We start from the raw sequence: 9,343 nt of genomic DNA on the forward strand, positions 1-9,343 counted from the left end.
TGAACGACAAGCCATACCGGCTGAAATTTAGTCTTTTATGCAAATATTAAAGGTACTGCACCTTACCTTTCTCTTCCTATGGTGAAGATCTGCAAGTCCCACTTGTTTTCCACATGTGCTCTGGTATATAGCTACACGACTGCACAGGAGAATGCTGTTGTGAACCAGAGAGGTATGCCATTGGTCAATGAGCAAGCTGTTTAAAAGATAGTGAATGTGTTTTTTTTAAAAAAAAATCAGAGTGTGATAAACTCATAGTTCTTTTTCCAATTTATTTTCCAACAAATAAGATTTTTAAAAGAGAAAATTTGCTTCTGACTTATTTCCTAAGAAAAGGAGGATACACTTCAAAGGAGCCCATGTGGTTTTGCAGTTAGTATTTGACAAGAATGGGGAGCTCTCACTTCAAATCCCTACTAAGCAATAAAGCTTAGCAATTGTACCTCCATTTTCCTCCTTTTGAGAGAGGCTTTTTTGGTCCTTTAGCTGCCCTTATATGTTTGTGTGCATGTGACTCAACTGTTTATGCTTAGTAGTTAACATGTTTGGAGGCCTAAGAGTTATACATGGATTTTAAACTACATGGGGTCTGGTGCTCCTAACCCCACCAGTGCTAAAGGGAAAAGTGTAATGCTTTTTGTAATTTAATGTAATTTAGCATTACATCCACATGCTTGCCTTTCTTCTTCACTGTTGTGAGGAGAAAGTCAGACACATTTTTTCCATTTACTTGCAGCCAGGTTTAGATCTTTTATCCAGAGAAGCCAAGATGTAAATGTAGTAGACAAATCACACTAAAACTTTCCATAGTTTGTTCTAATTCAGATGTAGGTGTTTGCAGGTGGATGAAAAGGGGCTCTCCTTTCAAATGGTAAATTTCTTCATTGCTGTATTTTAATCTATGAAGACAGCTGCAGTGTGTTGTTGCTCCTCCTACAGGAAAAATTCTTGTGGACCCCTTGAGATCAGGCACAATAACAAACTAACACTAGTTGAAAATGGGAACAGATCTCCTAATGGCAAGGAACTGGAAGTGCATTAATTCATCATTCTCCTGTGTAGTTATGTGTGCAAGTAGCCATTGTAGCTATGTCTGCTGCTTTTTCCATGGTTACTGTGTCTTTTTGCTGTTGGGAAATCACAACTAACCATGATGATGTAATCTCTGCTGCAAAGACAGTCATCTTAGGTGAACCATAAAATTCTAGTGTGTCTCTAGCAAGAGTCGTATTTGTGTCCATGTAAGAATTACATAATTTGTTGTGGCTAACTGATGAGATGTAATGGTGTGTCTTGGCTGTGTGCCGAGATGCATGCCTGATTGCACAACTGAGATGTGCCCAGCAACTTGTTAATTAGCTTCAATTAGCCATAGCAAATTATGCAAACATTTTGTTAATACTAGCAAGATTCTGGCCTCTGATTGTGAAATTAACTAAGTCTTATTATTTTATCATGTAAACAAATAAGCACTACTCCAAGCAGTTAACAAATGTAGTAAACAATAAATAATAAATCATAAACCCCATCCACCTCATAACAAAATTGCACATCAATAGCTAAGACATATACCATAAATCAACAATCCTTAAACCCCAATGCCAGAAGCAAACATACAAAAAAAATGTAGGCCTAAGGGAAAATATTACTGTATGACTTTTGAGAGAGGACCATTTTCCTCTGATAAAACCCTCAATCTTCTATCATACCCCCAAAGTAATGAATTACAGGACTTCTGACAAATCATAAATCACAGTTAGCAGATCAGACTGGAGCATCTCCAGAAAAGGGTACCAAAATGTTGAGGGAACCTGGAGAAAAGTTCCTATTAGAAAACATTGAACACACTCTGTGTTTAGCTTGGAGAACAGAAAGCCAAGAGGTGATATCTGAAGGATAATTAGATAATCAAAAGACAATAAGACAGCAATTTTCAAATATCTGAAGAACAATCATGTAGATGGTGGAATAAATTTGTACTGTCTCTCCAGTGCATAGGACCTGAATCAGTGGGTTTAAATTACAACAAAAGGGATTTTAGGCTAAACGTAAAGAATTCTATGAGACATTAAACAGTGGAATAGTGAACCCCTAGTGAATTAAGAGTAGCAAAACAATTTCTAAGGAATTATTTCCAATTTAGTTAACATACATTTAAGGACTGTGTACTGTTTGGGCTTGTGTCAGCAAATTTAGAAGAGGATCCTGTCAGAACCTTGCTACATCACTTGAAACATCTGTGATTTCTGATTTCTACATTATCTTGATGTTTAGAATTGATTTAAGTGGAACTTATCTTGGTGACTGTATGTTAATAACTACAGAGCTTGCAAAGAGTTCATTACAAATTAATTTGTTTTACCCGTAATTCTTCCAGATAATTCTCTTTCCAATAAAATTCAAAATTTTGTTATTTTAATAATTAAGCAGCACTCTTTGCATTAAGCTCCAATAATGTAATTGTTTTATACCAAAGTTCAAGTCTCCTTAGTTTGTCTTCCAGGGGTTTAGGATGTTTTTACTGACATGCTTCCTTTTAACACATTAATGAGTGGAGATCTGTTGACATATTGGAATAATCAAGTCATAACTTTACAGTCTCTCCGGCTGAAAAATACATTGAATTGTCATGTAGTTCCTACTGAATGCATTTTTATTCATACCTACTATGCAATTTATAGAAGAAGCCCAATAGCCAACTGGTAATATTTAATTTGTTTGTCTGTATGTAAGAGTGTTTCCATTAGAGCATTAAGTGCCACATTTTTGACTGTTTATCCTAAGCACATCTGAGTGAAAATGATGTAACAACTGACAAATCTACAATCAGTGCTGAAAACATAAACTAAAAGAGAGCAAAATGCATGCATATTCACAAAAGACTGAATAATAAGTCTGAAAACAAATGGGGACATTGATTAGTATGCGGATGACAATTCCTCAAGCTTTGGAAGTAGAAGATCAGAGTGTTTTTATTCTTTTATAGACCAAATTAAACAGTTCATTAAGATTCAACAATAGAAGTGAAACATACAAAAAGAGGGGTAATGGAATGGGTAAATGTGGATAAAGAGGATTAATCATTACAATAAGTGATACTATACATAATATTTTTATATGGAAGATAAATATTTTTAGGTTTCTGATTCTGACAAAAGTATGCCTCAGTGAAGTTTAAAATGTAAGGTAAACTTTGAAAAAAAATCATTTTGAAAGCCCAACATGAACGAAACAAATTAATCGAATAACTTGACTCTTGCAGAGATGTGAGTGAATACTAATATATTCTGGTAATAAGAGATTTGATTATGCATTGCTATCACTTCTTATAGTTCCTCATGCAAGACGGCATTTACAGCATAGAAAATTGCAGAGTTCAAGGTCCCTTAATTTAAAAAAATAACAACCCAGAGTGGTTCTAGGAATAGGAGACAAGACAGATAACACCTGACAGAATACAGATGGCTTTTCCAAAGTCTGTTCTTTATGGATCTCTACCCACCTGCCCGTTGGCATACAAGAGGCACAGATGGGAGTGTGGAACATTACAGCGGCTTTTGAGCATATAAACTTGTGAGATTGCTATGGGACCTGGTATCTGAAACTGCTGTAATAAAAAATGAGGAAATGTCCGATATACGTACTTCAAAACAAAATGGGCGATCGAGTATTTGTCTCTAGAGTTTATATTTGCAAATGGAAAAAAATACTGTCCTTTTATTACTTGTCAACTCTCTAAAAGAACTGAATCCCTTTTGTTTTTGCATTTCCCCAGAGCTTATAAAAGTTACTCTTTTGAACTCTGAGAACTTTATGGCCAAAATTCTGATCTGTAATGAAAAAAATTAACTTTTCAAAGTCTGATTTCCAGCATATGAAAATAACTGGGTACAAATAACATTATTAGTAATATGACAAATACTTTAAAAGTTATCTTGGATGTGATGACTAATGCTTTCTAGTTATTTTCAAAGATTATAGTACTGTTTCCAATAATTATGTATGTTTTACACCATTCTCTTATGTGTCCTGAGTGGCAAAGCTGATACTGTTTTGAATTACCTTTTGTATTTTTCTAAGCATTCTCAGGGTGCAAAATCAGAATTGGCCATGTTATGGAAGTGAGCACTTTTCCTGTATTTTATGGCAATGATATTGGACAGTACAACAGATAGATTTTATGAATCAAGCAATGACAACAACCAATGGACTGTCACACCACTTAGTAGTGAATGAGACGATTAGTTCTTTTTAAAAAATAAGATGACAAACTTTGCTTCCCCTTCTTCTTCCCCACCCCCATCAAAAAGTGTAGCTTCCATCATTCATGCCAGAGTCTGGACAAACCCTGTCAGAGTTTGACAAAAAATGTTGCACAGATCTGTTGACATATTGGAATAATCAAGTCATAACTTTACAGTCTCTCCTGCTGAAAAAAAAACGTGTACACAGCTATGCTAGTGTACATTTTATATTACCATAGATATTTCCTTTTTGAATTGATATCATTGTGGACTATAAAGGGCAACAAATGAGAAGCAGTATAATCACTCCTTCTGAGGCAAGTCCATCAACCAGCTAACACTCCCCCCCTCTAGTCAAGACGAATGAAATGAGTACATTACAGTCTTTATTTACCAAGGACAATCCCTCTTTTCTAGATAAACTCCCTGCATATTCTTTACAGGGGAAAAAGCAACTAGAAGATCAGGCACACCTTCCTCCTCCACCTTCCACTGAATGCTAACACAGTGTGATTGCACTAGTATGCCCAGAGCGTTACGCTGATAGTTTTGTGACTGTAATGGCTCTTCACAAAATTCTCAAGCATCCTGTTTGGTATAGAATGAGAAATGAGCAAAGGTGGAGAGTTGCTAGTTGTGAAGTATATCTCTTTGCACGCTTATAAGAAGCAGCTATAATTTCCCCAAGGCTTGTGAAAAGGCAAAGAGACATGGTAGAACTTCCCCAGTTTGTGACTGATAAACATGAAGTTGTCTCCATAGCATCTTCAAACACAGTCGCACTAGTCTCTTCATTCATCCTTTTTTTAAATCCTACTGTTCAGTCAAAAGCCATTGAAGAGCCTCTAAACAAAACTTAATGTGGAATATGCAAAATAATATACAATAAAATCTATAGGCATTAAGCCATTATGAAACAAAAACATGTGAATTCTAAAACCAGTTAAAAGCACAAAGTATCTACTAGTGGCTTGTAAGTGTATTTCAATTTATCATACTATCTCAAATCATCTTCTAAAAAATATATTCCAGCTAGACACTAGGAAGTATTTCTGTTTCATAATAATAAGAGCTATTCAACAGTAGAATGGGCTACCTCATAAGATGGTGGACTCTCTTCTGAACAGAGACTGTATTGTTATTTGTCAATGATGCTTTAGTTGTGATTTCCTTCATTTACATGGAGTTGGACTAGATGATCCCTTGGGATCCCTTTTAAATACACAGTTTGATGATGATTCTATGATATTATTTGATAGATTAAGAGAGGAAGCTCCCTCCAATTCTAGAAAAAATTCATCTGGAAGGAGCTATTGTTTTAAACTGGGAGGTGAGGCTGGCACCTCTGCTAGAAACAGCAGTTAAAATAAGTATCATTGCCCTTGTTTAAAACAGTGCCTTCAGGGGTGTCACTTTTGCTTGGATCACTGAATATACTCGATAAACACGAAGTCATCAAGGTCTAGTTGGTGCTCAGCCATCAACAGAACCGCACTCATTCCAGTGACCTCATCAGGAACCTGTGGCAGACACTGCTCATTCTCCTATGTATACATGATCTTATGTGAGGGCTAACAAAAATGTCACCAATGTCCTAAGTACTTATCACCTATTTGTGGTCATTCTCTATGATGTACTACGACTTCCAAACAGGATCTCCTAGGGGAAGAATTCCAGGACAGTGTATGTTGAGTCAAGTTTTTTTTAATCTTCCTGCACAATTCTTTGGATATCAGATATCCCAACTTCTTGAAACACTTGGTTCTGGATTCTGGAATACAACAATAACAGTTAGTAGGAGAGAGGGACAACAAAAAAACAGAAAAGCAAGGGAAAGGAGAAAATAGAATGGGGTATCTTGGAAGAGTACTTGAGTGGATGATTGGAATCCTGAATGGGAACATGCCACATTCCCAGCTTGGGGGCGTGGTTTGGGTGGGAATGTGTAGAACTCACTTGTGTTTGAAGTCTCAGTGAAAACGGTTGATTCCATGTATGGAATGCTATAGTTCTTAGTGATAATCGGTGTACTTTCTTGGGATTTTTAAAAGCTCGCTGAAGTATATTTTAGAAAGTACAGTGGTGCCCCGCATAGCGAGGTTAATCCGTTCCGGATTAACCCTCGCTATGCGAAATCGTCGCTAAACGGGTAGGGGAAATGTATTGGAACGCATTAAACTTCGTTTAATGCGTTCCAATACCTTTGTTACTTACCCGTTCAGCGAGGATTCCAGGTGCCCGCAGCCATTTTCGCGCCTTCGCTAAGCGAGGGCAGGGCGCGAAAACGGCTGCCGGCAGCCATTTCCGGGCTTCCGGCGGCCATTTTGGAACCGCTGATCAGCTGTTCGGCGGCTCCAAAATGGCCGCTGCAATACCCGATCTTCGCAATGCGGGTTTTCCCCATTGCGACGATCGGGGATGTTTCCGTATAGCGATCCCGAAAAAGGGATCGCTATACGGAAACATCGCTATACGGTGCACTCGTTAAGCGAGGCACCACTGTATATTACATCAGGGCCATATTTACATAGACTACCCTTTGGTAGAACCCTGAAAACACGGAGAACCAATTTTCAGATTGCTCCAGACACATGAGAAAAGGATCTGTGTCAATCTGGAATCAGTGGGAGCGACAAAAAGAAAAATATATGGTTTGTTGTGTATTTCTAGGTGAAGCTGAAAGCAGTGTTCCAATGCTGATTTAGCCCCTAGACTGATTTGGGCACTGCCTAACATCAGACTTAGGTTATGCCAGCCATCAAACACCCGTCTGCCTGTTTGACAGAGACAGAAGGCCTCTGTATGATTGTATGCATAGCAGTTTGTTTGCCTAAGTGTGTTTATGTGACTATTTCTCTGTGTGCACAGCATGGGGGAGGACAGCCCCTAGCTCTGCCCACTGTTAGTTGCTGTATATTTTGCCTCACCAGCTACCATGGGCAAGAGCTGCCCTGAATGCTCTTCTATTGGATTTTGTCGTAAGCACTTGCTTGTTCATTTAAAAGGAGCTTATTGATAGGCTTGCCTTTACACAGCATGGAGAAACTACCCAGGTTTTATAAAGCAGATGGTATATATCACTGGTTCTTAACCTTGAGTTACTCAGGAGTTTTGGACTGCAACTCCCAGAAGCCTTCACCACCAGCTGTGCTGACTGGGGTTTCTGGGAGTTGCAATACAAAAGCATCCGAGTAACAATGATTAAGAACAACTGGTATATATTTCCAATTAAGGAGGAGGTGCTTCCACTGATTAATTTTGCTTGTCCAGCATTTAATCTAAATTCTATAATTTGAATACTTTCTTTTAACTTAGCGCATTTATTTTCTGCTGCAAAACTAGGAAGATAATGAAACCTAACAATGGGGATGCAAACTGGAAACAGCTATAGCCCCCCAAACTACCAGGATCTCTTAAGATTTGAATTATTCACTATTTGTTGTTGTTTAGTCATTAAGTCATGTCTGACTCTTCGTGGCCCCATGGACCAGAGCACACCAGGCCCTCCTGTCTTCCACTGCCTCCTGGAGTTTGGTCAAATTCATGTTGGTAGTTTCAATGACACTGTCCATCCATCTCGTCCTCTGTCGTCCCTTCTCCTCTTGCCTTCACATTTTCCCAACATCAGGGTCTTTTCCAGGGAGTCTTCTCTTTTCATGAGATAGCCAAAGTGCTGGAGCCTCAGCTTCAGGATCTGTCCTTCCAGTGTGTACTCAGGGTTGATTCACTATTAGGAGAACTTGAATAATTATAGTTTTTTATGATATCACATAGGGGCTCAGTATTCATGAGATAAAAAGTGGCCCAGTGCCACTTTTTATCTCATTGGATGTGTTAGTTGCTTCAGTCTGCTAAATTAAAGAATGGCATCTCCAATTAGCCTACATTTAACATTTGAAAATGTCTTTAGCAAGAACTCCTGTGGGCCTACAAGCTGGCAGCTAATTTCAATCATGCATCCAAAGCTGCAGTTAACAAAGAGTATGAAATTGGATTACTGAAGAAACTGCAGAGAATAAAATAGACAGACATCACTATTGTGGGCCAGAATATGGATAATATTGCAGATGAGCATTGTGACTGTTGCTCTTAATTGAAACTGCTTTCACAAGACAATCAGACCAGTCGTTTCCTATGTTTCAGCTGCTCCTGTTCCTTGGAAACAGCCCCTAAACCCCACTGCAAAGGAGAAACATTTTCTGAATAGGATTGCACACTTTCTGTCATAGTATTTTAAAACCCACTTGTTAGTTTATTCTCAAAAGAGCACAAAATCCAGTAAAAATTGAATAAGTTTCATCGTATGATTTTTTTTTCTTAAAGAGACACATACTATTTCTCTGCTGGTATTTGTTGTTGTTGTTAAGTCGTGTCCATCTCTTCATGATCCCATGGACCAGAGCACACCAGGCCCTCCTGTCTTCCACTGCCTCCCAGAGATGGATAAAATTCATGTTGGTAGCTTCAATGACACTGTCCAACCATCTCATCCTCTGTCGTCCCCTTCTCCTCTTGCCTTCACACTTTCCCAACATCAGGGTTTTTCCAGGGAGTCTTCTTTTCTCATGAGATGGCCAAAGTATTGGAGCCTCAGCTTTAGGATCTGTCCTTCCAGTGAGCACTCAGGGTTGATTTCCTTTAGAATGGACAGGTTTGTTCTCCTTGCAGTCCAGGGGACTCTCAAGATCCTCCTCCAGCACCACAATTCAAAAGCATCAATTCTTCGGCGGTCAGCTTTCTTTATGGTCCAGCTCTCACTTCCGTACATCACTACAGGAAAAACCATAGCTTTGACTATGGAGTCCTTTGTTGACAAGGTGATGTCTCTGCTTTGGTATTACAGTTTTAAAATTAACACAATTTTTAAAAAAAGGATAATGTTCCTTTGACCATGGAAAATATCCACAGTGATGGATTTCATTATGTCATTTAGAATGACATCATATTGGAGAGCACAGAGGTGGAGGAAAGCATTAAAGAGCAATAGGCCATTGAAAAGCTAACAAAGAAATACAAATTACTCCATGCTTAGTCATGGCTTTCCTATCAGAGAGCTTCATGCAAAATCTAGATTTTACTGAAGACAAAGAGAAGCAGGG

Source organism: Pogona vitticeps, chromosome 1 (genome assembly GCF_051106095.1).
Source record: "Pogona vitticeps strain Pit_001003342236 chromosome 1, PviZW2.1, whole genome shotgun sequence".
Lineage (NCBI taxonomy): Eukaryota > Metazoa > Chordata > Lepidosauria > Squamata > Agamidae > Pogona > Pogona vitticeps.